This window comes from Sturnus vulgaris, chromosome 3, assembly GCF_052056855.1.
Source record: "Sturnus vulgaris isolate bStuVul1 chromosome 3, bStuVul1.hap1, whole genome shotgun sequence".
Lineage (NCBI taxonomy): Eukaryota > Metazoa > Chordata > Aves > Passeriformes > Sturnidae > Sturnus > Sturnus vulgaris.
Genome location: NC_142245.1, coordinates 56,088,585 through 56,114,383, shown reverse-complemented (window position 1 = coordinate 56,114,383; position 25,799 = coordinate 56,088,585). Strand labels below are relative to the sequence as shown.

Here is a 25,799-nt window from a genome sequence, read left to right as displayed (position 1 = left end):
GCTACACACTGGTCCTCCACATCTGTCTGCTCTCTCCCTTTGCTCCCATTTCCATGGCCCAAGATCCACAACAGGACCTCAGCAGGTTAAGCAGGGTCCAGAGTTCACATACTAGACACATGAATTATATGTCCACAGTGTATCAATCTCTGCCAGAATCTGTCTACAGCCAAGACATAATGTATAGCAACACTTTTTTAATGAGGAACATGCATCTGTTACACGTTTAGCAGAGGATATTTCTGGAGCAGTGTTAAGAAAATATGCTTTGGTTTTACAACCCCATACCCCTCTGTCTGTAGAGATGTCATTTTTGAGTCAAAGACCAGACATAAGGGCTTTCAAAAGCTGTATGTCTTAAAACTGGATAGAAGCCTGGCAGCTCTACCCACTGTAAACAACGTGTAAGTCTCATCATTCCCTTTTCTGCTCCCCCACCCAACCCAGTAAGATGTGCTCTTTGGAGGGTTGAGGAAGCATTCCAAAGAAACACTTGAATTAAAATGCTATTTTGTTTAAGAAGCCTGGTGCAAATGTGTAAATTCCTAATTTTCAACAGAAAAAGCTGTTGTAAAACAGTGTAATTCAAAGCAAAAGCCAAGTGTATTGGTTTAGTTAGATTCTCATTGCAACACTTTTCATCACCTTCAGGTGAAAAATGTAATGTCCATGTCAAAATATTGACACTTGAGTCAAAAACTGGCCCAAAATGGTTTTTTATTGGATGGATAATGCCGATAAATGGCTATGAAGGGCCCCAAGATTGAAGTCAAGGCTTGAAGACAAAGCTGTGAGTATGGTGGCATTTCCCTCTCCATGCTGTGGTGAAGGCAGCCAGGAATGAGCTCTGCCTGTTGTGGTTTGTGCCAGCACGAAGCACTCTGAGCATTGCCAGCTGTGCCGAGCCCGAGGTAATGGCACAGAGATGTCTCTGAGGCTCAGCAGAGTTTATTAGCTTGGCCCAGAGCCATGCTAAGTGTTCAAAAGACTTTTGCTTATCTCCAAGTGTGGGCAGTGATCTCTTGTGTCTGTTCAGAACAAGTTTGAACCTGCTGGCATTATAACTTATAGATATATGCTGTGGATCTGTGTCTTTGATGAAAGGAAACTGGCATGGTTTAGTATCTTGCCTCTCTTTGACTGCCTTTGAGATTGTTAATGATTTTTTTTTTAACTTTGCAAAACTTGCCTCACTGTATAGAAAAATTAAAAGAGGAGGAAGCAATTACAGAATCATTAAAGTTGGAGAAGACCTCCAAGACTGAGTCCAACCTTTGACTGAAAATCACCTTGTCAAGACCATAGCACTCAGTGCCTGGTCCAGTCATTTCTTAAACACCTCTGGAAACAGTGACTCCACTGCCTCCCTAGGCAGCCCATTGCAATGCTCAACCTCCCTCTCAGTGAAAAAATTCTTACTTTTGTCCAACCTAAATCTCTTCTGGTGCGGCTAAAGGTTATGTCCTCTTGTCCTGTTGCTGTTTTCCTGGGAGAAGAAGCCAAATGTCACCTGGCTGCTGCTTCCTTTCAGGCAGTTGTACGTCTTCCCTGGGCCTCCTTTTCTCCAGACTAAGCACCCCCAGCTCCCTCAAGTGCTCCTCATAGGATTTGTGTTCCAGACCTTTCACCACATCCATTGCCCTTCTCTGGGAACAATCTAGCACCTCAATGTTCTTCTTGAATTGGGCAAACTGAGCACGGGATTCAAGGTGTGGCCTCACCAGTGCTGAGTACAGGGGGACAATCCCTGCCCTAGTCCTGCTGGCCACACCATTGCTGGTCCAAGCCAGGATGCCATTGGCCTTCCTGGCTAGCTGGACACACACTGGCTCATGGTCAGCTGGCTGTCAACCAGCACCCCCAGGTTCTTTTCTGCTGGGCCACTTTCCAGCTAGTTCTCAAGACGGTGGCTAGCTTAGTCAAAAGTACCAAAAAAACTTCTCTGCACTGTTTCACCTTCTTCATGAAGCCTTCTTTTTTGAGCCCTGTTCTTGTAGGTAGTCTTCAGTATAAAGCTTATCGGAAGCAGCGTTTCCATCTGGGAAGGTTAGCAGAGGAGGAAATTTTGAAATGATGAAATCACTCCCTTCCCCTTGTGTAATGAAGGGCTTCTTTATTTCCCCCGCTACCTTGGTCTGGCTTGGAAAGAGAGTTTGGAGAAAGATAGATACAATGGAATAAGCAATTTTTCTGGTGTTCATGTCTAGCCATTTTGTGCTTCAGCCGTGCTTGGACAGCATGCTGCAGGTTCCTGTTGGAAGAGTTGCCAGATGACCTGGAGAGGAAGAGATGCCAAGATCTCCTTAGCTGTACAGTGGAAAGTTGCACTGAGGGAATGGTAACTTAGAGCAAGTTATAGACAGAGGTGTCATCCTCATCAGGAGTACTAGTCAAAGGCATTTGAACCCAAGAATTAAATGATGCACAATTCATGTGTACTCAGGGTTTCCATGGCTCTGCCAGTTAAACAGCTGCAGAGAAGAACCCTAACAGAGTGATGGCACTGAAGGTTTTCCCATGAGGCATTCTACATGGATGACTTGCATGACTTGCATGAAGCAGCCATCTCCATGGTGTCAGGAAGAAAGTTTTACTTGACATAGTTACCTAGGTCCTTGGTGTGACAGTGTGTCTCTGGTTAGTCAGTAGAAGGCATGGTGCTGTACATGGAGAATAGGAGGGAAGTTGTGTTCCTCTCCATAAGAGGTGTTGAGAGTGAATCTCCCTTTTACTCATGTTCACAGCTTGTGTACGACTTCTAGAGATCACCTCTTTGTGTATCCCCCCATGGTATCTCAGCTCCCAGCTCTGTGACTATGCTTAGTTTGCATCTGGGTAGTGGGAAACTGTTGGTTCCACAATATGCATCAGAAAAAGTTAGAATAAATCACTTCAGACTAAGAAAGGTTTGTTTTGAAATGGGGAGACCTGCTCACTCGAACCTCCAAAACATGTTATTTAATTTTGTTTGTTCAGAAGATGAACAAGAGAGCAGTGATTAACTGCAGTTCCTGCTGTCTTCCTGTCTAGCCCATGCAGCAAGAGGAGTAGGACGAGATGTGTGGAGAGCTTGTGTCAACAGTGCTAGTCACTGCCTTGTGGTCTTGGGGAGCAGAAAGAAACTCGGGCTAAAAGCTGAGCATTTATGTGGGCTGCTGTTATGCCCATGCGAGGAATGGACTTTTCTCTAGCAACAAAAAAAAGCCAAAGTGCGTGCAGGATGCTGTTTCAGAATACCTTACAGTATTTTGCTCTGTTTAATATTTTAAGGCTTTTACACTTTGGCCTGTGTTAGCATAAAAATAAGTACAGGACTATCAGACTTTCCCCACAGGACAAAAATTCCATTTTCCAGCCACCTCTAATTATTTCCATTCTGCTGTCTGGAAAGGATCTGGAGACAATTTAGGAAGCCAATTTAAAATTGACTTGGGAAAAAATCATTTACCCTCCTGAGCCTCCTTAGATGTGCAGCCAGTGGCATGTGATCAATCGGAAATCTCATGCTCAATGATTTTGATGCTCACAGAAGGACCTTGAGACCATGAAATTCAGCCTGAGAACTGCTTACCTGTATGTGTGATTTTTGTAGGCGTGGTGGACTGAACATCTCACTTGTTGAAGAGCTTTGTGTGGTGGGGGAAGTGATAAAGAGCCATTAAAAATAGGCAGAGGGTGGCTGTGCTCTTGGAAATGCCTTGCCATGAGATGCTTGGCCAGCAATTCCCTGCTTTCTTTCTGTGGGAGCTTGGGTGACAGTCGCAGTTTCTGAGCCCAGTAGTGATATCTCCAGCCTGCAGTCCTGAGGGGGCCTGTGCATCTGTAGCTCCAACAACAGTGGGAGGGAGGGAGGCACCAGGAAAAATGCGTGTGCACATCTGGTACCAAAGTACTGCTCCTCCCAGGGCTTTGTGTGTTCCTTGCTCTATGGATAGGTACAGATTTTTCTTCAGCTTTTCTTGCATACCAGGTCTACATACATCATCCTGAATGTCTCTTTAATCCTATTAGGGCTGTGTTCAGCTGGGGTTTGGATTTGTTACTAATGAGTGCTTGAGGTTAGTAATTTTCAATTACACTTTTCTAGCTCTCAATTAAAAAGGTGGTTGACATTTTATATGGAGAAAGTAAAAAACTCTTATTTTTCATTTAGACTGGCTGCAAATTATAAAATCAGGACTCATGGGTGTACAAAATGAACATTCTTGAGAAATATTGTAAAAAGTGTTCTTCATGGTTAACATTTAGAATTTTATTTTAAGATTTTTTTAATGTGCTTTATGCTATGCTGGCAAATTGAAAAAATATTGGATCCTTATATGGAGAACCAGCAATTTCCCACAGCCCTGCTTTTACAGTGCTGAATGCATTTCATTTTGTGTGTGATTTTCCCCATTTGCCAACTGACTACATCATACAGTTTTTTTGGCATATTCTTTCTGTCTTATGACCATCAGCAGATATTTTGAGTAGCATATTATAAAGCCACAGATCCCTTTTGCTGCCTTGTATTTTGCCTGTTGCCACTGGGAATGGAAAAGATTTCATTAATTTTGTGGCGTCAGATGAGGCTTCAGTAGAGTCTCTGTGCCTGACCCCAGCACCCGGTGCTGGTTTCCCTCCCTGTTGGCAATGGAGGGACGTGCCTGATGGTGTCCAGTGTGTTCTTTAAAAGTAGCACAAGGTTGTTCTGGAGAGGTATGAGGAAAACGATTGATACTTGTAAACGGTTCAAGATGCTCTGCAAATCCTTCAGGATGATCTAAGTGTCAAAGAGATGGAGCTGAATTCGAGGCATGCTGCTGGAGTGGAGAATAACTGGAGCAAGGAGAAGATGGGACCAGGCAGAGGTCTGGCAGTAGTGATGGCAGAGACATGGAATATTCTTGCACAGCAAACTAGTGTTTTATGGAAACATAGACTGACCACCAGAAACTGAATTACAGAAGTCGGGGAGGGTGTAACAGTGCTGGCTGCTGCAGTTGTTGTAGGGCTCCATGAGGGTTTTTGCCTTCAGGTCTGGGCATTGCAGCAGTAGGAGGGAATATGATGTATATAAATTATCGGGCACTTCACAGCAGTCTAAAAATCTGTGGTGTTTAGGACATGGTGTTTATTTTGGGCAGCATTTGTAACAAGAGTAACAAATGATTGCATATTGGAGGCTGGTTCAAGTGGTGTAAAGTGAGATGTGAATGTGGGTTAGCTTAGCTTAGTGGGCATGGGGAGAGAGAGCTAACATGCTAATCATCATCCCTGAAAGCTGTAGCTCTTGTGTGTAAGGGGCTGTTACTTAAGACACTGTAAGCGATTATGAATGATAAAAATTGAAAGTAGTAAGCTTAGTAGGAAGTGTAATCTGAATAAAAAGATCATCCTTATAGTCAGACCTCATAAATCAGTAGAACATTTCTTTGGGGAAGGGATGGGTGCCCTGTCCCTGGAGTTTAAATTTAGGCTAGGCAGGAGATTAGAATATGCATTGCTGGGAGGCAACTCTTCACTGGCAGGATCAGGATTGGCTTCAGTGTTTGGCCATCAGCAGTGTTGTTATTGTGAAATGTTTCCTGGAATGATACATGGAGGGGGGCTGGTACCATGAATCAGTTTAGTTTTTGTTGGTATAGTTCTAAGGGTGAAAATATCTGTGATGAATTGTGACTGTCAAATCTCTGAGCCAGCATTTTTATTAGGGAACGTGTCCTGCAAATTGTCCACGTGCACAATTATCTCTGTAGGAGAGGGTGTCACCCAAGGCTGATACTGATAGATCATTCACTAAACCCTGTATTGTAAATGACTCTGTATTCAGAGCTAAGAACGGGTGAAAATGGAGGGTTTTTATTGCTGCTTTTCAAGTTTGACTTTAGTCAATTATGTTTGTTCTCTTGCACTTTATGAACGTTAGGCCCCAGACATAAAGGAGGGGATATATTCCATTTGCTGTATTCAGACTGATTCTTAATCAGTGGCTACTTCTTACTTGTATAAAAGTGGTGTAGAAATTAAGACTTCCAGCTTGCCAGCTATGAAGAGTAACAAATGGGACTAAGTCATCAAAAAAATGTCCAGATTATTTAAAATACTTACATTTACTGCTACTTTGTCCCCACCACAAAATCATAATGCAAGATTTTCCCAGTGTCTCAGCTGTGCTTGACCAGTAACACTATTTAAACGTTTTGTTTCTTTCATAACGATTTACTTCAGTTTGGAACAGTGCTTTATTTTCTCTGGCCCACATGCTGACTTTCTTTTTCTTTTCTTGCAGTATTTTGTATTTCAGTGGGATTTATGTGTTATAGGGAGGACACTCTCCCAAATAAAACTTGTTTGGTAAATATTTAAAGCAGCTATGCGGAGTTAACTGGTTTTGGATGTCAGGATGAGAGCTTGACATTAACTTTTTGTTCACTTGTATTCTCATATTCTGTGTCCTCTTGAGATAGGAAATTCTTATTGTGCAGCTATCTTCCTCAGACAAAGACCTTTTCATGGGAAACTTTTATGTTTTGCTGTTGGCTTTTTGCTTTCATCCATATGAATATCTTTGTAGAATTGTTGTAGTTGAGGTTGTTTGTAGAAACTGAATCTATAATATATTGATTGCCATATTTCACCTAGTATTATGGTACGGAGATTATTCATAATTCTTCATTATTGGTTTAATTTTTTTCCATTCATTATTGGCATTTTATAATAAGTGTATACAGATATATATATATAAATAAAGTTTTGCAGAGAAATGATAGGAATGATTAAGTGGCATCTTTGAAAGTTCATGGGAAGTTTCTGGAGAAGCCATGTCTGTAAAGATACACTAAATTTCTCTCTACCGAATGTTATTCTAGTTCCTGTAGTGCTTTCTGAACAGGTTTTGCATCAGGAGCCATAATCTCTGAAGCTTTAAGCCCTAAATCCTGAAAAGCTCCAAGTTTGTGGTTTAGCCATGTGAGGTCTTTGCTATCACATGGATAATAGACATTCTCTTTTGCATTCCCTGAATAAAAAGTGAATCAACTAGAAGCATGTTTGTGCTAAGCCACATCAGAGTTATCCTCTGAATTAAGGCTATATAATAGGACCTTTAAAACTAAATTTGTACAAAAACGTCTGAACTTTTTGTTGTTAGTTCAGCTATAATTTGACAGCTCTAGTTTCATCACTATTAAATTTAGAGTTTTATTTTATCTGTATGAATTGGAGTGCGGTTAATTTGTATGCAACTTTATATACCACTAAAATCTTCCATATGGAATTTAGATTAGATAAGGTTCCAGGAAATGAGAGTCTTAGATGTGAATGACTGCAAACGTGCTTAATAGAGTTATTCTGTAAGGATTAAATAACATTTAGAGTTAATTCTCCTGATTTTTTTTTTCTACTACAGGGCTCACCAAACAGTTCTAAATTCGGTTGCATATCATTATGATAATTTGCTGACTCATAGTATTTCATGGGCTATGTTACTTTATATGATAGAGCAATGGGTGATGATGTGAAAAAATGTCAGCAAAATAGAATCTCTGACTAATAGAAGCCTACAGTTTTGATAGCAATTAATTGGTCTGTGTTGCCTTCTTAGGACATCATGTTGCATTTTCTTGCCTTGGGGGTATCACAAGGTGGCTGAATGTGGATAAACTAGGAAGACTGGCAAGCTGAAGCTATCATCTGATTTTTCTGAAATTTCTGTGGCTCAAATAAATCAAACTTTTTCATATCTTTTTGTTAAAGATCAAGAAAATAGTGAACTGTTTCCTCACTGTTGCCACCCGCATTTGAAATGTATATGTGCAGTGTGTGTGGAAACTTCCCTTCTGTGTCTCTTCTACAAGTCACTGACTTCTAGAGTACAACATCTCCAGAGTAGTTAATGAACTTTGGGTTTGGTTCTTTTTTTAATAGCTTAATTATATTAATCATCCCCCCACCACCACCACCATTGCAAACAAGATTTTAGGATGCTTTCTGTCCCCTGGTAATCCTCTCAGTTTTGAGTGTTTTTCAAAAGACCTCTGAGGACTTGTTCTGAATCTCCTGTCTTTTATGCCCTGTTGGTCATTGGTACATCATTCTTTAGGAAAATACCCCATCCAGAGGGCTCATTGTGCAGTTTAGCAGATCATTAAAATAACTAATAATGTGTAAAAAACGGTGAAGGGAGTGTGGGAGGGGTTGGGATGTGGGACTAACTACAAAAGAAGGTGAATTTCACTGCCAGGACTGATACATCTTTTCGAACTTGTTTTGAGGGGAAGGGATCATATAAAGTAGCTTTTTCCTCGGCTTACATTCTAGTGCAGAGCTCATAAAAATCAGTGCAAGTCTTTTCATCAGTCTCTTAATGAGTAACGCCTGCAATCTTCTTGTGGTGCACAGCTAGCTACATGCTGCTTATGTTTCTGTTGCCATTACGTAGAGATGATGGGACAATCAGAGCTGAGATGAAAGTTCTTAGCAGTAATAGCAGCAGTCCTGTGCCAATATCCTGGTGCTTCCACCAGCCCAGGGGCTGGCAGGAGGAGTGTGAGCGGTGGTTGTGTGAGGCTGCCAGGTTTCACCCAGCCCTCAAGCCCTTCTTGCCCTCCCTGGCTGCTCTCCTGGCTTGCCATCAGCAACGTGATTAGTCAGGGGCTGGAAGGAACAGGTTGGCTGGGGAATGGTAAAGTATAAAGGGAATTTAGGCATCAAATGGGGGTGGGACTTCTCACATTTACAGTAATTTATGCACTGCTGTGATACGAATACCAAGTGTTTAAAAGGAATTAAATAGTTAAGTTCAAAATTCTTTATGTCCCGAGCACTGTCTAGATGGTTTATAGCTGCAAGTAAGCAAAAGGTTTACTTACCAAACTGATTTATATTTTACTTACCAAGCTGATTTATATGTTCATTTATGTTCTTGAATATTGAGAACAGGGAGGGAATTAGCAGTGTTGCATGAGCTACACTAGCACATTTTTCACCTTATATGGAGAATTGCCTGCCACTTATCAAGCGGGGTTAGATGTGCTGTTATTGTCACATTCCTGAAAGTTGGAAGAAATCTTGTTTCTCTGACTAGAGATTCAACTCATAAGCTTATGATTTTGTTGTCTGAATACTGTTTTTTCATCCAGGAATTGTTGGGATGGGCAGCGCTTCTTGAGAAAAATAGCAGCATGCACATTTTCACTGCTGTGTTGTGGAGTTCATTCCTCAGCTCGGGTGGAGAAACTTAGATGCTTGCAAGAGAAAATATGTTTCTGTTTGGAGTCATCTGGAGTTGCTCCTGGCTGGCTTCTCTGGTCCTGAAGAGCACAACAGGAGGGAAGGTCCCAGGAAATGAAGGGAAAGACCTGCAAATCATGTACACATGGTATTTAAGGGGGTAGACCTCAGTTGTTTTTTCTTGATCCCTGCTAAATATAAAGTGCTGGTGTTCGAAACAGGCTTTTCATGGACTTGTTGGAAGGATAGTGACTGACAGCTGTTGGCTGTGAAGTCATCGGCCCGCTGGTGATTTGTGTGTGAGATGGAATAAATGGAAATATGGAAGTGGAGACAAATTGCTTGTGTAGTCATTGATATCCTGGATTACAGTAGCCTGACAAAAGACTGAATACTTGAAAGACTAAGAAGGTGACAGTTATCAAATTTCCTTTTATGATAATGTGCCATAGATGGTTGCATTCACTGAATAACTTGCATTTGAAAAGTGGGAGATCAGGTCTGGCTTAGGGTAAATTATTCAGATTAAAGGACTGCTTTCTATTTGAAGTGTTTCTGGACTTGTGGTGTTCAGTAGGGCAGTAAGTCTCACCTAGTGCTGCTTCTTGGTTTTTTGGGTACTTAGATTATTATAAGTTTTTTAGCGTGTGCTCTGCCACTCTTGTGACTTGAGTTTGTGTTGTGATTGCAAAGATTTTTCTATGGCACAGCTTGGGAAATAAAATGCTTCAAAAGGTAGTGATTAGGTGCAGTGGTTAGAAAACCCGGCCTAAAATTGCTGTTGCTGGTTTCACTTTCATGCAGATCCAGAAGAGTTAATTGGAAAATGATACTCAGGTTTTTCTTTCTCCATAAAGGCAGTGTTGGCTGTATTTTTTTGAATAATAATACGTAAGGAAGAATTCATGAGCCTAGTAATATTTGAAGCCAACAGAAACAAAAGGATAGTTTATATGGCTAAATACTTTGAAAAACCAATATTTGAAACATTTAGCCAAATGGTTGTATTGAAGTATCCATGCAATTTTGAAAGGGTAGAGCAGAAGATACAGATTTTTATTTTCTGTTTTCCTGTTTGTGGTTTTACCATTCTTCCCCTTTTATGGTTCACCAGAATAGTACTAGATTTCTTATCATGTATGGATATAAAGCAACTTAAACGACATATATTTATTTTTAGGACTCCACCCTTGGGCTTTGGATTTTGTGAGCAGCTATTTCAGTAAATTTACATCTATATGTGGAAACTGGCAAATTGAATACTGTGCAAATCCACATTTTAAAAAAAGCAACTGCTATTATAGAAGGTAAATGATATCATAAGAAAGCCAAGTAAAAAAGATAGCATTTTTGTTTGCTGCTAAAGGAATGATCAATGCTTCCTGCTGGCTTTTGCACCCTGCAATTGGAGACTCTGGTGTGCAAATGGTTTAAATAATGCTGGGGTTTGTGTCTGGTTTGTGCTGTATAATGCTGGGGCTGAGGTGACTTAAATATACAGAGTGTGAGCCAGTCTCGAAGCCCTTTCTCAGGCAGAACACCCACTGAAATCACATTTAAGTGTCGTCAGTGAAAGCTTTGCCAAACAAATCATTATGGATTTGACCCCAAAGTTATTACTACTAAATTTCATTTGTAAGCCTTTCATTATAGTGTTTTTTAAGAATGGCGTACTTGAATGAATCCTGGAATTCATTATAACTCTAAGTTTTTAACAGGGTATCAACCTCTTAAATTACATTTTCATTACTAAAAGCAGTTTCTTCCTCTTTGTTTTCTTTCTCCTTTTTTTTGTTGTTCAGAAAGAAGTAGAAGATACACTCTGTGGCTCAGAATTATTTTACCTCAGGCAAGCAACCTCCTGAGGTGCCTAAATTAGGTGCTTAGTCTTCCAGCCTCTCTGTGTGCACAGTGGAGAGGGTTATATCCAGAGGGGATTGTGCTCAATGCTATCTTTTGGATGTGACTCTGTTATGCCCAGGGGTGGTGTAGGGTGCACTGATTTAGGAACCCAGAGGGATGTGGTTGGCTGGCAAAGGGCCTCTATGATTTATGATGTGAGTTGTATATAATTTGTTTCAAAATTCCTTTTTAGGAGTTAGCAGGTTAATTTTTTGCCTGTCTTTGCTCCGTGGATGATGGGGATTGGCAATAGAGCTGTGTCCTTTAGAACAAAAAATCTCACATTGTGATGGGAGGTCTTCAGTCTCTCTTGCTGTCTTGTGCACTTCGTGTCTCTGGCCTTGGTCCCCTTCTGAAGGCTGCAGGTTTCATTCAGATCCCATGAAGTGTTTTGTGAGTCATGATGTAGACTGATGGATTATGTGACCAGATGTCTGCAGTGCCTGGCTGCTTGTAGCAGGACTGGCTGAACCAGGTGGTCCCTTTCTGGCCTCAGATCCCAAGAGAGGGATTTTCAGCACAGGATCTGGATGGTTCATTCTTTATATAGCTAAAACTGCAGTAATCCAGCCTTCCCCTTTTTAAAATACTGAAGGAACAACAACAGAAAGGGCAGACTGTTACTGTTTTAAAGATGTTTTAATGTCCTTATGCTTCCAACTGCATTACACAGAATTAGATATAAAATATGGTCGGTAGAGGTAGTAGGAGCACCCTCAAGCACGCCTCCCATATTCTAACATCACATTTTCACCTGTGTTTACTTCTGGCCAGCCTTCAGTCATTCAGACAAAAAATTTCCAGAGTGGTTTTTCTGCTTCAGGCAGAAACCTCTTGGAAAGATTTTCAACAGAAGAACTCCAACTGTTTTTAAAAGAATGCATTACAGAAATTTAGAGAGATTTGTCAACTTTATTTAGCCAGTCATTCCTTCAAAGCATTGTTATACCTTCAGGGAGTAGAGGGGGGAGTCAGGGTGGTTTTTTCAGCCTGGTGGAAATTAATACAGATCTACCAACCTGTCAGAGTTGGCAAAAATTGTTGTCTGCACGTGCTTGCAAGAGCAGCATAGAGGTTTGCTGATACAATCACTGAACACTCCCACTTTATAAAATGGGCTTCTACCTAACCAGCCTCTGTCTGTGCCTGGGGTGATGATGATGATGGGTGGTACTGAACACCCAGCTGGGTAGGTCCACAATTCTTGCTGCCTCTGATTTGTTGGAGGAAAAGGTATCTGGGTGTTTAATAGTCCTCCAAATTCATTGAAGTTTTATGCCAAGGCATACTTGAGGCAATTAATGAAAAACGATTACTTTTTTACTAGTCATCATTCATGCAGTTAATTCTGGTAAACCTGAGAGTAGAATTTATACTTTAGTCCTTATACTACTCTCAGGAGTGCTGGTGTTGAGAGGTGTGATGCCCAAAGTTTGGGAGCAAGGTTCCAAAAAGAACTTTTGTCTCCTACTTTTTTTTCTTCCGGGTTGCAGGAGACTCTGTAGGATTGTACTGATAATTCTTTGTTACTTTAAAGGAGCAAGTGTTGGAATCATGACTTCCATATGGGGATGGATCTCTCTGCTTTGTTTAAAAACAGCTAAGCATAAAATTACTACTGAGGAATTCTATGAAGGTTGCAATAAACCAACAAAACCAAGAATCTAATGCATGATATCTTCAAGCTGTTTAAGAAATCAGAATAACACAGGCTGATGACTTGAGGGTAATGGCAAGACTAAGGTTGTGTCTTAGTTATTTTTCAGGGTGGGACTGAAGTTGCTGCTGATACATCAGCATTGCTCCAGCCAGACTCTAAAGGCTGCATAGAGTTTGGGTTACCTCCTCACAATTTCTTGTTCTTTCACATTTATAAGGACATTGAGAACTCTTGCTTCTCCCTATCTCAAGCCCTCTTAAAATATTCATCTTGCTCAGAAAACACAAAATACTCCTCCTAATGAGAAGTGTTTTAGAACTTTGCCTTCTCAGTCACGATCCCCGAGAGGCACTAGGAGCTTTTCTGAAAGGGAAAATTTTTATTTGCGCAAGTAGGGTGGAAAGGAAGAGGGAAGCACTTGCCAGCCTCTAGTGTTGGCCAAGTTAGCAGGCTAAGAAGATCAGGATTGCAGCAAATAGGTAATTGTTTGCAGAGTATAAATGACTAGGTTGTTCTTACGATTTTTCTGCTAATTTCCTGTGCTAATCCTGATAAAGTACAATTTTTTGCCACCCTTCAAACATGCGTTCACATCTCACACCCAAAGGTGCATGTTGCCATGGATGTCCTTGCAATATTCGTGATACACTATTCAGCATTTTCAGCCTCATCAGATTAGTAGGATAGTAAAGATTGTACCTTAACACAATGACTGCCCGTCTCAAGGCATGCTCCCAACAAAAATGCCACTAATTAAAACGTGTGTGAGTGGAAACGTTGTCATCCGTGTCAACTTCAGTCTCTTTATTTTGAAGAAAAATGTAAGGGTTGTTAGAGTGAACTAAAACAATTAAGCAGTTCAGGACCCTATGTTACAAAATCTTAGATAAGAATTAATCAGTGTGACAAATTATAGGTTTGTCTGCCTGTCAGATAGAATAAATGGTGGGTGACCCAGAGAGTTTGGGTGCTGAGGTGAGAAGGAGCCTCAGTGTTTCACTTTTTTTTTTTTGTTTGTCTTGATGTGCTGAATTTTTTCAAAACATTTAAACAAAAGAGACTGAATTTGGGTCTATATTTCAGGTTAGTACTTTGAAGCTGTTTCCCCCCACCATGTCTGTTGCTTTTAATCAATTATGAATGTTCTGATGCAAATGCAGAATTAAAATGCTGGGCTATTTTCTCGTGCATGATGTAAGGTCCAAAAATTTATACCAGATGACTGTTCTGGAAGAGGGAAAATAAAATACTTGGGAAAATGTAAGAGAGTGTTTTCTGAAGCATATCTTCCTGCATGTGAACTGTAAAATGTAGATATTTAATTGTTAAATGTGGTATCTATCACCAAATGTGAGTAATGAGCTGTTGATAATGTTGGTAGCTTTACAGAAAACATGAGGCTTGCCTTTCTATTTATGCAACTTTTTGCTGGTTTTTGTTAGCTTCATGGAGAATTTCACAGAAATCCCCAGCTTTTTTCAGTTTTCAGTTCTTTTCAAGGTTTTTTTTTTTTGGCAGGGGGCAGGGCAGTTTTGGGGGGATGGGTTTTGTTTGTTTGTAGCTTTTTTGTTATTTTTTACTTCAGGTTAGTTAGCTTTTTGGGGGCTTTTTTCTTTTTTGGCCCTGAACATTACCAGATATTGTGTGTCTTTCCTGGGGTGTTCAGCCTGAGCTCTGACAGAATAATGCCACTGTTGCTTTAAGCCCATAGTGTTGCTTTATATAGATCAGGCCTGATTTATAGTGTTGCTTTAAATAACAATAAGAGAGTTCATCTCCCTTTCAGAAAAGGTTTATGACTGATCTCTGCCTGGCTAGGAATGTTTATTTTTCTTAAGTTGCCTCACTGCAAAAATGTTTTGAAATTGAGAGTCCCGAGCTGGTGATAGGGTTTATGCATCTATCGCTTGTGCTCTATGCAGCTCTAATCCCTTTAACACTAGAAAGCTGTGGTTTGTGATGGATCTCACATAGATCAGGCTCCATACTCAATTTCTCTGTCCTTTCCCTGTTGGTCATCCTATTTTCAAAACTGTATCATTGAAGTGATCTATGGATGTTGGCAAAACCATCAGAAGCCTCAGTAAGATTTAGTTACAGCTCTTAGTCCTTTGCAATAACACAGGCTTATTTTCTTTTCTCCATAGCTGATGATGAAATAACTTGGAAACAAACAATTTGAGAAAAAAGCATTCCACCACCAGGGATAATGGCAGAAGGGAAGGGATTCGCAGTGGATTGCTTCTGGATGCTCTTAAAATGGCATGCATCAGCTTTCTTAAAAATATAAATTTTAAATGTAAATCTTAAAATGCAGCATCAGCTTTCTTACTTGACTTTTGCTGGAGCCATGTATTGATTATGTATTAAGTTGACAGAGGCTGATGGAAAAATCCTTTCTAACCCTGCACCAGTAGTCTGTGGGGCTGTGCTGTATCCTGTGTGGTAGCTTGTGCTTTGAAAGTGAATAAATAATGCCAAGTATGGGAAGAAGCATGCATAGGAGAAGAGATTATATGAAGCATGTAATTTAGGACATAGATGGGAAAGCTCTGTTCTTCTCTTTCTGCCTAGCCTGGTTTTCTGGTCTGCCTCATGTCTGCCTTCCTAGTGTCACTTTCTGGTGACCAGGAGAAGGATTAGGCTGCTCCTAAAGCTGAGTCACCAACTCTACCTGCCACTTTTCAGGAGACCTTCCCCGGCAAAGGGAGACAGAGCAGCAGGAGGATTATTTGCATGAAATCATCTGGGGCTTTTGTCACTCAACCTGTGGTAAGGAAATGCTGCCTACCTTGGTCACGGGGCAGTGGGCAAGGAGCAGGTCATGATATGAGAATCATTTCTGTTCTTGTGTAGAGACCAGGAGGGGGTTCTCACAGAAACAGAAAAGTTATCCATTCCTTGAGGCTGTTCAGAACATCTGCAGAGAGAATTGTGGCTCTAAGGGCAGATGAAGCATGACCTTTTCCAGACCAAGGGCAGTGTGAGTTATGGTGCAGAGTACAGTCAAGGAGGGCTTACCTGCTTTTCAGGGCTGAAAGTCTCATGATCAGTCTGTAGACCAGCCTGTGGCTGGAGGAATTTAAGTGAGATCTTTAAAAAGAGTGAGGAGACCTTTAAATAAAGTTTTCTCTTTGACTATCTTCAGAGGTGGGGACACTGAAACCACTGGCTGACTGGGAGTATACCTGGTTTCACTTGTGGTATGCACTTAATGCTGTGCACATTCCCGTCGAGTATCAGTGTCATGTCTACTTCCTTGCCCAAGCCAACTAATTCAAGACTGCAGGTCTTTGGCAGAGCTTTGCAAATGCATATTGAACCTCCAGGCTTGGTGTGTTTATTCTGTAAAATTACAATCATTTTAAAAAAGTAGATGACTATGAAATTCAAGACAAGGAAATGTGAGACTTCCTAAAGAATAAAGTAAAATAAAAATTATCTCAGAAGTTTAATACTGAAAGCTTGGTGTTTTGTTGCTGTGTTGTGGGGTTTTGCTCTTTCTTTTGAAGTTGAATAAAGAGGAAAGCAGTTTAATGCAGAACTAATTAATGTGCATTTTTCGGGGGTTGAGTGATCTGTGTTCAGTCACACCTTCTTCAGGTAACTCAAGTGCATTAATCAATGATCATCTTTCTAATTAAACTGCTGAGTAGAGAGAGGATTTAGAGGATAATCATTAGTTTTGTGTAGAATCAGTGTATTAAGGGAAAGGAGTGTTAACAAGATGTTCCTTTTTCTCTTATGATCAGTCAAAGGTTAGGAAAAAGGTCAGAACTTTTGTTCGTGTGCTGCCTCTGAAATGCAAATCATCAACAAATATAAGTAAAAAAAAAAATCAAGTGCTTTCAGAAACACGTTTTGAAAATAGCAAGAAAGTTGGGGAAATAAATGCTTTGGATCATCCCAGACATACATGCCTGCTTGGCTCTATTCTGCATCTGACAGAGCAGTTAGGAGAGATCCTGAAACTTGGCTTGGGAATGGGAGATGTCCTGAAACAAACATCCAGGCACAGGGAAGTGAAGTCCAGCTTTCCTTGTGCAGACTGCTTTTGCCTTCTGGGCAGAGCTGCGTGCTGTGGCACTGCCCTGCCTCTGTGGGCAGGCTGAATGGGTGTGCTCAGTCAATGGTCCCTTCCCGAGGACCAGAGGATTTGCTGTCCCCGAGCAGAGCTGAAGCTCAGTGTGTCACTGGGCTCCCAGGAGTTGGTTGTATGCTGAATGTGTGAATATACTCTCTTGTGTCCAGTGTGACACGTGGTGCATTTAGAGTTGTTCAATGGGGCTGAAAAAGTTGCGGGATTTTTGTTTGTTTTCTGAAATCAGGAGCAGCTTTCCATGGTATTACATCTGATCTGCAGACTATCCCCAAATTTCTCTCGGGGAAAGGGGAGGGATGGCAACCCAAGAAAACCACGTGGAGCAAACTGATGGACTGCTGCAGAAAGCTGCAACAGCTGCCAACAAGCTCTTCACCAGTGGTTGAACATAGATGTCACAGATGAAATTAAAATCACTCACTCTGGTGATTGACAAGGCAAGGTCTGGATGTATATCCTGTAGAGCTCTTTGCAGTGCATTTTGCAGGAGGGTGCTGTGCTGTACCTGGTTTCTCTACCTGTGGCTAGCCCTGGGGGGAACCACATGAATAATAAGCGTCACTTCTCTGCTCCCTTCTTGCCAGACCTGTTGAGGTTTGGTAGAAGCTCCCATTTGATACAGGTGTACTGCAGCTCAAGGAAATGGAGATGTCTGTAGAGTTGTCTTCCAGAATTGCTCAGCACCTCGTCATTGTACATTGGCTTTAACCAGGGGCTATAGTTCATAATAATGATGCCTGGCAACCCAGCAAAAAGCCCAAAAAACCCATCAGTCGATGTTTGCTCCCTGCTTGTGCAGACAGCACCTGCCCTGAGTTTGTACAGCCCTTCCCAGATCACAGCTGAGGAACTACATCTGCGACTTAAGTGTTGCTATTGTGTGTATAAGGTAATTCATTCTTTGTTTACAGTACAGCTGGAAGGGCCCATGGTAGCTTTGTGTATGGGACTTTGCTTCAGTGCCATGCCTGCCAGCCATTTGCTGGTGTTATTTTTGTGTACTCTCCTGTTCAGCAGGAAAACAAAAATGTGAGTACAAGGTGAATGACAAACCAAGGTTGTTACCATAGCACATACTGCCTAATCTATGCAGTTAACACTTTAACAGCTATGCCTACCTGTCTGTCCTTAACTAAATGACAGAGCCTAGGGTGTTGTATATGCCATGCTTAGTGTATGGGATTTTTCTCCTAGTTGGCAAGAGGAAAAAATCTCAGTCTGGCATGTGTGAGGTTTATGTGACTATTACTTTAGTAGAGCACTTCTTTCTTTTTTAAGTACTACTTTGTATTTTTCTTTTTTTTTTTTTTTGACACATGAAAGATTTTTTTAAAAAATTGATTCCTTCAGAAGTGCTTTGCCCTCGATATAAGTTAAATGGGAATCGTTGGTATTAAAGACATATTGGGGGAAAGGAAAAAGAGAGTGCTGTAACATCATTGGTTTAAGATGCCCATTTCCTCCTAGCCTGCTAGAAAAAGATACCTGAATGTATAAATGTGTGTATGTATGGAGCAATATTCTACCCTATAGATTTTTCTTATGTTAAGCCTTATTATTCAAGATTGTGCAGATCCAGGGAGATGGGTATTGCAGATCTGGCAGAGCTTTGCTGGGAAGTTTGTATTCACCATGGCAAACTTCCTTCAATATTTGATGGACTGCTGCGGGGGAGCATTGTGACCTCCCTAAGAGGTAGCTTACTGGGAGTGCTGGAAGCACTTCAAAAAACTTGGCCCTCTACCCTGGCCAGGAAGTTTTCTTCAAACAGAGCCGGGCATCATCCTGAATAAGTGTACAAGTAAGACCTGACTGGTAGGGAGAGATTCTTGTGATACTTTACCATAAATCAGTTCTTTTGTATCAAAAGTAGTAGGCCATCTGGCTGCTATAAATGTTGTATTCTTGTTTCTGCCTGTTCCAGTACAGATAGAAATGTTTTAGCTGTACATTTAAAAATCTGTGATAATTTTGTACAGTGAAATCACCCTGACTTTATTAGCTAACAGCTAGCTTCATTTCCCTATAGTTATGGGCCAGCAAAAATCCAGGAGGGTCAGGTTTGCCCGTGAGGGTAGAGTTTAACTCTGCGTTGTTAAAATTACACGTATATCCTGACATGAATCTTACATTTAGCTCTGTACTAGGTGTCACTCCATGTCTATCACACCATTAGTTAAGAAGCCATGTCTGTGAAGAGCTGGAAATGTGATTCCAGCCAGAAAGGAAAATGCTTGAGCAGCACTCTTCCAGTGAGCTGGAACATGGGAAGGAAAAGGGCACTTTTCAATTCGGGGATTTTGCAGATGAGAGCAAGCTATTGCCCCAGGTTTTGCTGCTGGTGCTCAGGAACTGAACCCCATGGTGAAGGAAGCCCTGTGTGGCTTTGAGGAGTGGAGCCATGCTGTGCCATTGTGTAGGGAAAGGAAGTATGACAAAAAATAAAGGCTGGGCTCGGTAGCAGTGCTATGAGCTTTGGGAAAGATGCTATCTGCGACACATGGACCATGGCAGTGTTATCTGAATGCCATCATCACGGCACTTGCAGCCTTGTCCTGCAGCTCTTGGCTCTGTCTCTTACAGCTGTGATTAGGAGGGCTTCGGTGGCCTGAGCTCTGAATGTTCAGTGTAGAAAGATGCACCTTTCCCCACAGGCAAAGGAGGTCTGTGTATTGTACTTGGAGCTTAACAAGTAGGTTTCTTTTGTGTAGCAACTAAGAATCATTAGTTGCATTTCATTAGTTACATTTTATTACTCACATTTCCTCTTGGAAATGCAGCCTGATACTGCTTTTTACTTTGCTGGCCCGCTGTTAATTCGTCCATTTTGTATGGTGGTTTTGCAGCTTGTCTTATTTGCTATTTTGTTTGTTTTTTATTTTAATGGAACAGCCTTTATTTTCAGTGAAGTCAGTTTAGGACTTTGCTCTAACTCCACTGCCTGTGGAAGCATGAGTATGATAAAATTCTTGTGTTAGTTTTAATTATGTTATGTGTCAGCTTAACCATTGTAGATATCAGGTTATTTTTATGACAAGGTGCTTTGTGCTGTGAAGAAGCTGTTTAAAATCAGCTGTGCCAATTTGAACATCAGAGAAAATATTATAATACAGTCTGACACTTTGCAGAATGAAAATGACAGACTTTGTAGAGCATGAAGTTCCCCTTGCCAGCTTTTGGGAGCTCAGTTAGTCACTCTGCTTGTTCAATGCACAAACACTGAGGGTGGTTGGTGTCTGTCTTATCATTTTCAGGTGACGTGGGCAAGAAAGCAGCTGGTTGCTTCAGTCTCCTCAAAAGCAGTGGCTGGCTTTTCAGAGCCTGGCTTGGTTAGTACGAGAGAACTTCCATGGAAGATCTTTGTACCTGATGTGCAGATATTTTGCAGAGGTCCTGGCTGGGATTTGATAGAAGCTTTAAATATGAGCACGTGGAAACAGGCGATCTTATTGTGATACAGGAACAGTTTGTGGTTAACACCACCATTGTGGAAAAGGGACTGTGATGGTGCTGGCCTGTTTCAAGCCACCTTTCCTGGTTGAGTGTTTCCTAGATGGAAACCTGGACAGTTCAACAACAGCTCTGCTTGAAGCACATGGTTGTAACGTGTTGTTTACTGGTTTCTATTTTGCATTTGTACATACAAAGGAGTTTTTAGCTGTGAGCAGTAAGTGCAGAATACATAAGTGAGGTAGGAATTGAGTGGAGATGTTTCTAGCTGTTTTTATTTGCATGAGAGTGGTTAGCTTGGTCATAGGAGAGGTTAACGCTGTAGTTGGCAGTGATTCAGAACAAACCTTATTTCTATTTTCTGTATCTAGGGATACAAGTGTTAACAAAACAATTTTTGTTTTTCAGATTGCCAGCACTACGAAAATAGGGACTTCCAGCAAGAAGTTCGTCAGCTCGTGAAGCCACAAGGACACCTCACCCTCTTTCTGTGCTTTCACTCATGATGCAGAGAGAAAGAAGACATTTAGAGAGCAAATAAATTATGCAAGGTTTGTTTGTTTTAATTTTGTTGGTTTCTTTATTTCTGAGTGGGTAAATTGCATTATGAAACGTTATAGGCCAAGAGCCAGATAGAACCAGGTTAAAATTTTTTTTAGTCCCTGGATCTTAATGTTTCATACTGGTTGGGTGTTTTTGAGGCTTTAGAATCAACCAATAGAGAACATCAGCACATGGGGAAATGTGGACTATTTTTTCCAAGGCATTAATCCAAATTTTAATGCCCGTGACTTCAAAATAGGTTGTATTTACAAAACTTCAGCCCAGACAAGCCTCAAAATCTGTAAACAGCAGAGATGCAGTTTTCTATACTTAGCAGGGAAAGGGAGGGGTTCAGGCTATTTTCTGCTTAGCTCACAAGAGAGTTATGATGTGGTAAATTTATCAAAGGAGAGGGAATGGATGAGCAGTTTCTAGTGTGGAGTGCATTGTTCCAGAATTAAACAGAAAATTATCAGCAAAGAGAGCCCACTCCTGATGTCTCACCTAAAGGACAGAGTGGCATTGCAGTTTAATTCCAGAGACCATCAGATGTCTGTCTGCTGTAGTTAGAATTGTTGTGAATGACATGAAGAGAGAGAGGGGTGCTTTGGTTGAGGGTTTGAAAGACCTGGTACAACTGAGCTTATGATGGGGCAAGTTTCCTCCATCCTGTTTAGTTTTGGCATCTGAAATAAAGGTTGCTTTAGAGATTTGGAGATTTTAAGAGACTTAATCATGATGTTTTTTACACAGGGGATGAGAGCATTTATTTAACTTTTCATTATTTTTAATTGCTTCAGCATTGTTTGCTGTAGCTAAACAGAAGAAACTTCACGTTCTTGTCAATAGCGTGCTATCTACTACACCATGTATGCTGCTAGTTATCACAAAATCCAGACTTGTTTGGACTTGGTAGCAGGAATCCACTGTACAACCCTGACAAAGCCACCTTTTAGGAAGTTTAGGCCTACAGACAGTTTGCACATCACAGGGAAGAAAAATGGTTAGACCTCAACACATCCTGTTCATTCTGATTCCCCAGGAGTTTGTCTGATGTGATCACATCCACTGGCAAGGGAAGCAGTTTCAGAGGGATTCAGGCTCATTCCATGCTAGGACAGAATTGTTTTTCTTTCCTGACAAAATACTTTGGGGCAAAATCGTGCTGAATAAACAAAGGGAACCAGTTGCAGGACTACAGGGATTTTTTTCCCCCTGATGGAAGCATACCAGGCAGGTGATTCTTAGACCTGATTGTTACATAGTATTCAAACACTTAAAAATTAATACCTGTGAACTCAGTTTACTTTGTAATCTGCTCATCTCTTTTAAAATCGTACTCAATGGAGCATTACTACATTTTGTAACAACTTAGAGTTTTGCCACATGCCAGGGACTTAGGGCACTGATGCCACAGAAGTAAATATGCACAAACTCTGCATATGCTGTTGTTTGGCTAGCGGAGTATTTGGCCCATTCTTCTCTAAACAGGTTGTTTTTAATACTAGCTTATACATTCAGGACATATTATAAAATGAAAATGGATTTGGAGGTGTGGTCAGTGTTCTTGCTCAGCTGAGCATGATTACAACAGGTCTAGAAGGTCTTCTGAATTGTGGAGTTTCTCTCCTCAAAAAGGTAAAATAATACAAAGAAACAACTCAAAATTAGTCAGCTTCTAATTGATTTTGATTAAAGGATAGCTGTGAAACTGTGGCATTGATTGATACAATTAGACTTACTATTCCAGTATGTTGTGCCATTCTTTATTGACATAGGTTAAAAGTGTCACTGTGATTTTATGCACTGCAGCACTCATAGAAGTCCTAACTTGCTGTATTAGTCAATCTATTTGAGGCTTGTGGAGTCTTTTTGGGCGTTTTTTGTTTGTTTGACCTTTGTTGAAATAAAAGGAAATATTGAACCTGATTCTAAAATTTAATGACACTACTGTCAGTTGGGACATTTGTTCCCACACACTCCCACTGGAGTCTACTGGTGCTTTTTGCCATGTTTCAGTGCTTTGGGAGGGATGCACTGTTTATTCCCTTGCAAGTTCTTAAACATTTTAGCAGTCAGTACGTTTTGTTTCATTTTGTTTCATTGTGCCCACATGCAGCTTTCCAAAAAGCAGTGAAAACCCAGGGTGATCTTGTCAGGGGCAGAAGGTGAATTTGCAAACCACGTGAAGGCATGAAGGAGAAAATTACGGCATACAGATTCCTAATGATAAACATACCAAAAGCATCCTAAAATTATAAAGCAGTGTGGTGCATTAAAGCTCTAATTTGCATTTTGGCTAAGGCGTAGCTGCATTTTTGGACTATCCCTTTAATTTGGTTCTTTTAATTACCTGCTGATGAGTTCCTGTGGTGGAAGCAGCAGGAGCTGTGCCTGCAGCAGTTTCCTGGCATAGTGGTTTCTATCAGACAGAGCAATGGGATTCCTAAGGTTACTTTGAAATCTGGGGTCTCCTGCTGTAAACCAGCAGACTGACATGAACAGGAATCTAATTAAAAAGGCCAAGATATTGAATAAAGCTCACAAATGCCATCTGTTCAGCTTTTCAACCTGAAATTACTCCCTGAATTGCAGTAACAAGTTTGATTGTTCCTTCATTTTTGTAGCTGAATTTTGTTACAGCAGCCACCGATACAGGCAGAGTTGTGCAGGCTCTGTTAGTGTTAGCAACTGCTCGGGCTTCTTGAAGTATTCCAGCAAAGTATGTTTGGGAGATAGTGCTGGATTAAAACTTAATCTCATGAGGAAGGCATTGATAGCCTGCCAAGGCCTTGCACTGATTTACCAGCCTAGAGAATGCCTGGAAAGGGGCAGCGCTCCATCTGTAGACTTTTGCAACAAATTGTTCCCAGGTTAACGTAATTAAAAACAAGGCCTGATTATTTACCTCCTTTGCAAGTGAAAGTGTTACTCGTGTGGTTGATTGAAAGAGAAAATGCCAAACAAGTTTGTAGACTGAGGAGGGAAGAAACCCCACCAAATTTGTGGTAGAATGCTCAGGAAGCGAATCAAGCCTGAGAAGAAGACCACCAGTGTCTTGACAGAAACTATGGACGGAGTAATCTTAAAAACTCTCTCAGTAATATGCAATGTTGGTACCAACAGTGTGCATTCAGCCTTCATACAAAAATGAACTAGGCACATTGCAGAAAGAAACTTTGTGGCTATTTGGGCAAGCCCCTCTGCCTGTTCATGTGTAGTATACAAGAGGAAATGTTCAAAACAGTCTGAGGAAGCAGAAGAAAACACTGGTGTAGTGATGGAAGTCTTGTGGCCTACTGTTAAGCTCTGTATCTAATAAACAATTTCTTATTGATGGACAACAGTGGATAAACTCAGTAAGTTCCTAAGAAACTGATTCCCTAAGAAAATCAATCTAGTGTATGCACTTTTTGCAGTATTATCCCATAAGAAATATATAAGGCCCTAAAGACTTCAAGGCAAGATAATATTACTGTCTCCAAAGCTAGCTATCTGTAGTTACTGCCTACCCCTATTTCCTAGTTGTACATTGCTTTTCCTGTTTCCTTGGTGTTCTCTGTCACAACCTTGTGCACCATGGCTTACACATGCCTGTGCACATCCACAGCTGATCCCCACCATCAGCAAGGATCACCAGACTTATTAAAGATGACACTAAGAAGTCAGGCATGCCTGGCAAAGTTTAAGGATGCTAACCTCCGTCCACCTGGCAGCTCTCCCTGCTATGTGTACCCAGTTTGACACCTCTACAAGCTGGCACTGCTGACAGAGGGCCGGGATTAAAGGATCCAAGTGTCACCTTTTCCCTGTGGAGCTGTTGGGACCATGGTACCATGGGAGGGGGAACGCTGCTTGCCAGGGGATCACACAGGGTGCTGACTTGTGACCCCACTGGGATAATCAGCAGTGTGTCTGCTCTCACTCTGCAGCCATGAGATGTAGCTCGTCCATCATTCTGGAGAGCCCATCCTGCCCTGCAAGCTGGCAGGGGCAAGGTGTGTGCTGGTAGTGCAGCTGCTGTACAGACAGCATTATCCCAGGTTTCTCCTGGTCTGCATGGCCAGGCCTTCAGTAGAAACAGTGGTGCTATGTGTGTGAGCACGGCAGCAGAAGGAGTATTTGTGTTTATATTTCTCTGAGAGGCATTTTACTGAGGTAATTGTTACTCTGGTAGATGTTCTAGATGGTTGTTCTCCCACCTGAGCCTTAGCACTGTCATCAACACTGTGGACATCCTTGCTCGGTGTTCTCACAGCTGCTGCCCTTTGTTCATCTCTGATTGAGGATGGACTCTCATTTATGCTCCACCATTCCTGTGTCCTGTGAAATCTTACAGCATGATCTACTGGTGTATTGTCTTCTACCCTGATATATCAGAGAGATCTCTTTTTTTTTTCCCTTAAAATTATGAACATCAAAAATTCCCACAATCATCAGCTGAATTTGCATGTAGCATAGTCTCTTGAAAACCATATTATACTTTCATATTGGAGAATGAAATTTTAAAATCATTGACTGTGTAATACAGGATAATATTAAATAGGGTAGCAAAATGATCTTGGAAATTGGAGATACAGAAAAGAAAATCATGGATAGTGGATACTGAGAATCTTCACCTCAAAACTGAGTCAGTATTTCTTCTTAATGTGCTCAGGTCTTGCAAAGCTTAGATGTCTTATAAGAGCACTGTGCACAGTATTAAAAAAAATTACAGGGGATTTCATTGCTCTAAAGGATAACATTTAAGAAAACGTTGTCTCTTTGTATTTACTATTGCAAACAAACTTGGTGCTTAATCCAGTGGAAATGTTCCATGCATTTGTGTGAACTGAAATTTTAATTACTGTTCTGTCTGCCTGTTGTTGGTGTGGAAAAAATAATTATTGATTGAATTGAATAGAATAGGTGTGCCAAATTTGAAGTTTT

The 25,799-nt window shown here is 41.0% G+C and overlaps 2 protein-coding genes across 2 annotated transcripts in view; both read left to right on the top strand.

Annotated features, from left to right (window-relative positions):
- SCAF8 (SR-related CTD associated factor 8) overlaps positions 1-20,872 on the top strand; it is a 151,100-nt gene extending 130,228 nt beyond the window's left edge. The window contains exon 21 of the mRNA XM_088161703.1: positions 20,736-20,872. The gene's annotated coding sequence lies outside the window, so the exon portion shown is untranslated. The remainder of the gene's footprint in view (positions 1-20,735) is intronic.
- TIAM2 (TIAM Rac1 associated GEF 2) overlaps positions 20,850-25,799 on the top strand; it is a 135,834-nt gene continuing 130,884 nt past the window's right edge. The window contains exon 1 of the mRNA XM_088161699.1: positions 20,850-20,878. The gene's annotated coding sequence lies outside the window, so the exon portion shown is untranslated. The remainder of the gene's footprint in view (positions 20,879-25,799) is intronic.